Source organism: Hordeum vulgare, chromosome 4H (genome assembly GCF_904849725.1).
Source record: "Hordeum vulgare subsp. vulgare chromosome 4H, MorexV3_pseudomolecules_assembly, whole genome shotgun sequence".
In the NCBI taxonomy this organism is placed as follows: Eukaryota; Viridiplantae; Streptophyta; class Magnoliopsida; order Poales; family Poaceae; genus Hordeum; species Hordeum vulgare.
This window is the reverse complement of record NC_058521.1, coordinates 443,275,328-443,284,164: the sequence shown is the minus strand read 5'-3', so window position 1 is coordinate 443,284,164 and position 8,837 is coordinate 443,275,328. Positions and strand designations below refer to the sequence as shown.

Genomic DNA, 8,837 nt, shown 5'->3' with positions numbered 1-8,837 from the left:
TGAGCATGGAACTGGGCATTCCAATTACCGACCCCTTTCTCGTGAATGATAGTGAATAAACACATATCGAGGATAACACGCCTAGCATGGAAGATACTAATAGCCACCTGTCACTACATGAGCGGTTCAGGCATGCAAAACAGATTATTTCTTGAAGGTTTAGAGAGTGGCACACGCAAATTTACTTGGAACGGCAGGTAGATACCGTACATAGGTAGGTATGGTGGACTCATATGGCATGATTTTGGGTTTATGGAAGTGGATGCACAAGCAGTATTCCCGCTTAGTACAACTGAAGGCTAGCAAAAGACTTAGAAGCGACCAACTAGAGAGCGACAACAGTCATCAAAATGCATTGAGATTAACTAACATTGAGTGCAAGCATGAGAGGACATAAATCACCATGAACATGAACATCATAGAGGCTATGTTGATTTTGTTTCAACTACATGCGTGAACATGCGCCAAGTCAAGCCACTTGAAACATTCAAAGGAGGATACCATCCTATCATACTACATCATAGTCATCTCAACATTCATGTTGGCAACCAAGACAAACCATTATAAGCTCCTAGCTAAGTAAGCATGCCATAAGAAACTATGATCTCTAAGTTGTCATTGCAAACATGTTTATCTCACAACAAAGCTGAACTAGGAACAGTGAGCTAGTCATATTTACAAAAACAAAATAGATCGAGTTCGTACCAGCTTTTCCAGGCTGAGTCACTTCATCATATATCGTCATTATTGCCTTTCACTTGCATGAACGAACGATGTGAACAATAATAAGCGTGCTCATGCATTGGACTAAAGCTGGAATCTGCAGGCAAACACAAAGGAGAAGACAAAGTAATATGGCTCTATGAAAGCTAAACACGTATGCATGTAAGAGCCACTAAATATTGTAACCATGGTCTTCTACCTTGACCCAAAGAAAAAGAAAACTATTTACACAGGAAAGCTCCCAACAAGCAAAAGAAGAAAAAGAAAATCTTTTTGTTTTTTCTCAAACTAGACAGACACACGAAAAGAAAACGAGAAAAAAAGAAAATAAACTAGCATGGATGATATAGTGGCAAAGTGTGAACACCGACTAACAAAGTGAAAGCATAAGCAAGAATGTAAAGTCGGTGAGAACACGTACTCCCCCAAGCTTAGGCTTTTGGCCTAAGTTGGTCTACTCCCAAGGAGGGAAATAACTAGCTCCGGGGTACTCCGGAGTGGACCGAGGATGCCATTGCTGTGTGAGCTCCTCTGGCTCCCACTGATAAACTGGCGTCTAGTACTCGACTGGTGGCTCGGGCACGGGCACCTGTGGTTGGGCTAGGCCCCAATATGCATAGATGTCCGAGGGCATAATAATGTACCTGCCTGCATGAAGATTGAACAAAGAAGGAGCAGACAAAGTAATAGTCTCACGAGTACCCTGACTAAACACCAGGTTATAGATCATCCTTCTACTTGTAACTCTATCAAGAAAGTCATGGTGAACCATGCTATCGTAATCTAGATATCTCTCGGGAAGAAGAATCTCTTCTTCCTCGTCCAGTCTAATAGGTATCTCAAAGTGTATGGCAAGACGAGTAACATAGATACCTCCATAGACAACACCTTTAGAATAGTTCAGGTTCAACCGTTGAGCTACTATAGCGCCCAAGCTATAAGTTTTATCGTTATAAAGGGCTTCGCGCAAGACCGCAAGATCTGGGGAACTAAGTGACCTAGCTTTCCCACGGCCAATCAAACATTTTCCCACAAATAATGAGAAGTACCGAAGCACGGGAAAATGTATGCTAGCAGCTCTAGCGCAAGACACTCCTCTCTTTTCTCCCACAGCAATTGTATCGATGAAAGCTTCCAAGTCCCATGGATGAGGTTCATGAATATCCCCGACGTAAGGTAATTTGCAAACATTGCAAAAATCCTAGAGTGACATCCGATGGGGGATATCATAAAGTTTAAACTCAACCATAGGAGGATTCTTCCTAGGAGAGAAGTTAAAGCTTTGTACGAAGATATTAGTGAGGAGGAGCTATTGCGGACACTTATCTTCAACGAAGGCGGTAAGGCCTGCGTTCTCCACCAAGTGATAAAAGTCCTCATAAATTCTAGCGGCGTGTAAGAACACGTCCCTTGGCCATTCGCACGCTCGAACTTCTGCAACTTGAGGGACCAAATACTTGGGCTTCTTCTCACTCCCATCATCCTTGGGGTCCCCGCAGCTGGAGGTGCTGGTGCACCCGGCCGTGGGGTGCTTCCTGACGCACTGCGACTGGAACTCGACGTCGGAGGCGCTGGTGGCCGGCGTGCCCATGGTGGCGCTGCCGCAGTGGACAGACCAGCCGATGAATGCAAAGTACAGGAAGGCCATGTGGCGGGCGGGCGTGTGCATGCGCTCCGCGGCCCAGGATGGGCTCGCGCGGAGGGGGGAGGTGTCCGGCGGGATCGAGCAGGGGATGCGCGGCGCGGCATGTGTGGCGCGACATGCGCGGGGAGTAGGCGTGGCGCGGCGAGTGGGGGGATGCGCGGCGCGACGAGCGGGAGGAGGAGGCGCGGTGCGGCATGCGCCGGGAGTAGGCGCGGCACGGCGAGCGGGGGGAGGAGGTGCGGCAAGCGCGGCGAGCGGGCAAGCGGGGGGAGGAGGCGCGGCGAGCGGAGCAAGCGGGCGAGCGTGGGGAGACGCGGCGAGTGGGGCGAGCAGGGGGAGAAGGCAAGAGGCCGGGATTAACGGCGAGACGACATGTGGGGTGTGCGATTAGTGCTAACGAAAACTGATTAGTTTCGTTAATGTAGTATCCATGTCGTTGATTGAGTGTTTAGAGGGTCAAGATCTGGAGATGGATCTGCCCTCTCGTGCTTTTAATAGTACATATTCTACATGCTTATCACCCGCGTAAACATTTGTCCCTCCTTGTTGCTTTAATGTTGAAGCTCCTCCTATACTCTGCATTCCTATGAATCTCCATATGTTGACATATATTACAAGCTAAAATAGGTACACACTCAAGTCACATAATGATGCAATTCATTCTCAAAGATCATTGATTGAACTACTCCTAGCAGTCTATTTTACATGCATTTGCCAGCAGCCCTAAGGGATCAAGTCCACAACCTAAATATAGCACACAATACAAAGGTGGTTAACAAAATAAGAAGATATATTTATTTACTCAAGCTGTGAATAAAAATCTCCTCAAGAATGCAAGAAATACATACTCGAAATTCCCAGAATGGAGCACATCATAGCTGTATGTTTACACCATTAGTAGTCAGTAGCAGCCACAAATTCAACAATACCTTCCTGCAATACAACAATTGTTTACTCATGGCATCTATCTATTTGAGAAGGGTACAATTATGTGAGAACAAAAATGAGTTGAAAACTATGGATAATCTTGCATTGCAAGAGGACACGACCTGTTAGTTCCAACTAAGAAAACAGGACACAACCTGAAATCTTTCTACACTTGCATATAAAGACTGAAGTGTCATCTGCAGAAACTGCAAAATATTGATCAGTAAAAACTCCAAAAGGAATCTATTGTGACGAACTGAAAATCACTAAAAAGATCAACACTCTCAACATATATAACCAATGGAGGGAAACCATGGTGCAAAATCATAATAACAGGAAGGTCGTAAGTTAAGCACAATCAAAAGAAATTTACAAGATAAAAGAGAATTATCAAAGGCTTCATCAAAATTTAAAGGTTGCAAAACTCCTTTTCCTCAAATGCGCAAGATAATTGCGCGGCGTTCCATTAATACAGAAAAGGAGAATCCACCGTACATGAAGAATTACATGAGAGTGTGTTGAGCTATATGCGACACAACCAAATCCTTAAATGGTTTCCATTTGCTCCGTGTTAGATGAGGGACCACTAAGTCTGAGTCCAACATTATTCCAAATGATGTCCGTGGCCAGTTATCACTTTCTCCCATCCACTTCATAAGAAACGATCAAGATATACTACAATTCATCCATTGTAGGCCAGAAGTAGAAGTTGCAGTGTATATATAAATGATAAAGACATTCCTTATGCTATGAAAGAATGCATCATAATCCAACAAGAACCAGAATATGACTACACAATTAATCATAAATAAAGAATTGATTTAGGATTACAATTCAACATTTTATTTTAAGGAAATTATCAATGTAATATGTTTCTATTGGATCAATCACAATGCTAGAATTGTAGGAGAGTGAATTGTAAGAGTAAAATTTAAGCAACAGTCCCATTGAGAAGATGAAATCAACTTCAGTCGCAATGACTTTTACCAAGTAAGACACCCGTCTCAGCCTCTCGTGCAACAACTTTCACCAAGTAGGACACCCGTCCCGATGGCCCAAATAGGAGAAATGCCCTCTACTGCCTGTAATTTTTCACCATTGATGAGCCACTAAATTATCCACATGTACGAATTTTTTTCAGTTGACACACAGTCAAAGCTTCTAGGTCTACTTCGTCATCAAAAAACAATGGTTGCTTAATGGGTTATGACAGCCTCTTGCGTTACTTGCTTGGCGGCGACGTTGGAACAGAAAAGTACCATATAACTCCTCCAGCTTGCCTCGGACTGGTGCAGTCAATGTGTAGCAAGAACATCATATATTGGGTAGGACGGTAGATGATTGAGAAGATCTGATATATTGTTCTTGTAGCGATTGCATGATAAGTAGTATTGTGTACAAATAGTTCAACCTGTACTCATGCATGAGAGTTTAAAAAAGTATTACAATGCCTAAATTCTACAGTAGCTTGTTCGGTTCAGCCAACACAAGATCTCCAATAAATTATAGTGCTTACCATTCTGCAAATTTAAGTAATGACACTTGTGTCAATCATAACAGAAGGAGGGCATGGTGGTATTACGGTGGAACCACAATGAAAGCACACGGAGACTGCATTATAAACTGGTGGTATTATTAACTCAATACTCGATTTATTCTGTTGTATCAATGATCTGTGCCTACATAAATATCTTCACTTTGTGGTGCCATTGGAATGATGGTAAAGAATTCATGAGCATCAAAAGAGGGTGCTCCCATTGGAATGTATATTCTTTACTAATTATGCAAACTGTAATACCATGATATACTGATTAGCTAAACTTCAGTGTAAATTTTAGAAACCACAAATAAAATTCTATAATGGTCCCAAATAATATGAAAATAGATGCCTAGTATTAGCACGAAGCACCCCAAAAGGCCACAACAATCAGTGCGGCGATGGCCATCGGGATTGAAAGTTTTGGAGCAGTATTCATATACAGTCCACCAACGGTCAAAAGGAATGTAGAAAGCTCGTGAGGATACATGCCAATAATATGAAAATAGATGCCTACACTGATTGAAAGTTGTTGTTGCAGTGCTTCAAAGGATACATGCCAGGCAATGGACGAATGGGCAGATCATCCTCGAGCAGAGACTGCTCTCAGCAACATCCTGCCATGTGTGGACGCGAGTACAACCAACCGAACATTGTACTAGAGTAAACAAGTTGTGGTGCAGCTTGTGAGATTGGTCAATAGAGCTATATCCGCTCTTTCGAACCGAAAACAACGCCATCTGCATCCGGAGCTCATGCCTTACCTGTGTTCTCCTTATGATGACAACCTAAACGATCGTCAGTTCTTGTCTAAGGAGGTGACATTTGACAATGCAATGATAGTAAGTGTTGTTATTCTTCTGCTACTTACTTAAGATCCTGTTGGCATCTACTGATTTGATTCCACACACAATCTTCTATTATTGTTGTTGATCTGGTTCAATTCCACTTGTGTTTGGCTGCACTACTGAAATGGAGTATTCCGAATAGATTTTCTTACAACCGAACAATCTCTACTGCCTTTCAGGCATGGCAGGACTACACTTGCAACGCTCTCGACGCGGACGTGTGCTCCGGCCCAAGCACCGTGAAACCGGAGATCTATAGCCAGCTCGTCACGGCAGCGAACGCGAGCTACGCGCTGCACCACTATGCGCCCCCCATGCTCAACTTCGAGGACTGCAAGTTCGTGCGCGACACGTTCAGCTCCATCACCTTGCAGTACCGCCCACCCCTGGAGCGCGACCTCAGCCTCGTCTCCGCGGGGATGGCGCTCCTCGCGTCGAGCCTCGTCCTGGGCCTTCTCCTGATGCTCTTTGCGGACCGCCCCTGAAGAAGGGAGGAGGTGTCCGAGGAGCCGTCAGGGTTCAGAGTCACACTCGTAGACTGCTCCCCGTGACTGACTGACAGGCAGGGGATGCATGAGTACAATTTTTTACTTCTGTTGTTACCGTAAAATTAGTAAAGCTCCATGGTTACTGAAGTCGGTATAGTATAAGGATGGTGCTTACCAATATCTCACAATTGAATTTCGAATTAAATCAGTGAGGAGGCGGCAGGGGAGAACATGTATGTGTGTACCTCGCTTGATTATCACAATCGATTCAGACAAAGGGTGTCGCCGCCGGCCTTGCAGACGACGGCCTGGGTGGAGGAGCCGACTTCTGCGGACAGCACACGCTTGATCGTCGGGGCATCGCACAACCGGACCATCTCGGAAAGATGTAAGTAGATAGAGAATGGCAACACTGCGGGGTGCTTTTGCTGGATTTAGCTCTCTATGTGGGGCGTGTAGGAGTAGAGGAGTCTAGACTCTAGACGCGGCCCTCCCAGAGGCATGGCTGGTCGGCGGAGCAGAGCGCGTACGGCGGTGGAGCAAGGCCCAGCGCGGCGGTGCATCGCCAGCGCTGGCGCGGGTGAGGCCGAGGCAGGGCCCGTAGCGCATGTCCATGTCGAACTTCCTGGCCTTCCTCTTCGTGCTCTCCGCCTCCTCCCTCCTCTCGTCGGCGCCGTCGCCATGATCTCCCACCGCGGCAACAACAGATTGGAAACAATGAATACCAGATCGATCGATAAGTCAATCCGCACTGGGCGTATGAATCGGCGGAGTTGGGATTGGGCATATGACATGAATACGTGGTGCCGGGCGCGCCGCCGCCTGCTTCTGGTGGTGCTGCGCTGCCTTCCCCCCACTGCGAGAACCGCATCTCTCCCCACGTCTAAGAGCATGAACGGCGCGTGGAGGAGCATCGCACCATCACCCAACCCCCCGCTCGCATTTGAACCACTCCAGCATGCCAAAGGCCCCACCGGCGGGGGGCGAGAGAGCGGGGGCGAGCGAAGAGCGACGGCACTGGCACCTGCAGGGGCGGGCGGCGGCACCAACGGGGTCGAGCGGCGGGGGCGTAGGAGCGAGTGGCGGGTGCGTGGGAGCGGTTCCAATCGATAACATGGGGGGAGGGGGATGTCAGGAGGGTCAGGTTTCGTTATTAGCGATGGGGTTTCGTTAGCGATGATTAGTTTCGTTAACAACGTATCTAGATCGTTGATGATGTAATTAGACGGCTGAGATGATGAGTTGGATCTGCCCTCTCGTGCTTTTTATAGTACAGATGAAACAGAAACGAACGTACGCATAAGTATGGAAACCGATTTCGGTTCAAATCCTTCTCAAATCCTATCCGGAGTCAACCACTGCCCCAAGCATCCTGTCCTATAAATACGTGAAACTCTCCTCGACCAATTCCTCTAAAAACCCCACGCCAAAATCCTATGTACGCGAAGCTTTCATCGTTTGGATCTCGCGACAGAAGCTGAGGTTCATCATCGGATTCCGCCACCCGTGAGCCGTCTCGGGCCTCCATCTTGTGCAGTTCGACTTCTTTCGATCCCTAACTTCTTTTTAACAAGGTCTAATATCGTCTATCCATCAACAGAAACCACCTCGAGATCGTAACACCGTCGTAGTTCACGTACTTCACCTCGATGCCCCATTCGCTTCGATCACCACCAACGTTCACCTTCAGCAAAAATCGGTCACCCTCGACGTCCCGCATCCGTTGGACAACTTCCCCGACGCCGTTGATCCCCGGAGCCGCCGCACCATCGTCATCTTCTTCCGTGTCTTCTCACGTTCATTTTGTGTAAGTTATTTTTCATATTAGTTAAGTAGAGATCGTTCACCTTTTAGCCCTTGTAGCGAACGCTTCCAACAAACCAGTGATAGCCATGTGTCGCATGTCCGCAATCTACCTTTTTCAGAAAAATCCCATTTTTAGATTATATTTCAGTTTTTTTGTATCTTTAGTTCTATAACTCCGAATTAGATGATCCTTTTTGCTGCTGATTCAAAAAAAAATCCTCTATCACGTGGACCCATCAATTTTTTTGGACTTTTAATTTTCGAGTTCAAACAGATTTGTATTAAACACCTATTTAGGTATAACTTTTATTTAAAATTTTGTTTTTGAGTGGTTCTTTTTGCTAATGATTTCTACATGTTATGTCTATCCACAAGACTAATAAAAATATTTTTTGTTTTTATAAATTTTTGATCTGGACAGATCCAAATTTTATTTTAAATAGGCCATAACTTTTGTTTTATAAAACCTTTTTATTTGATTCTGTTTGTGTAGAAAAGTTTAGGTGAAATACTTTGTGTTAGTTTCATTAGACTTCTTTCTTGTTTGTGTTAAGATGTCATTAGCTACAGAAAACTATTTATAGTTTGTTTTGTTTTACTAAAAGCTTTGCCATGGAGTTTTGGATGACTTCTTTATTTGGTTTTTCTCTCTTGTCTTCGTTAGTGTTATTGATTGTTTTAATATTATTCGTTTTTACGTGGTGTTATGTTTATGTTGTGCTTATTGTGTGAATTTTTTGTCTCGTTAGATCATCTGCAGTGTGAGGCTTGCTATTTAGAGTCACTCGAGTTTGAAGACCGTCACCAAGGCAAGTCACATTGACCATGTATTACCTATGATTTTTATTGCATTAGTTCAACTT

The 8,837-nt window shown here is 45.1% G+C and overlaps 1 pseudogene; it reads right to left on the bottom strand.

Moving 5' to 3' along the window:
• Positions 1-6,646: 6,646 nt before the first annotated feature.
• On the bottom strand, positions 6,647-7,284 carry LOC123450599 (annotated as a pseudogene).
• Between the last annotated feature and the right edge of the window lie 1,553 nt (positions 7,285-8,837).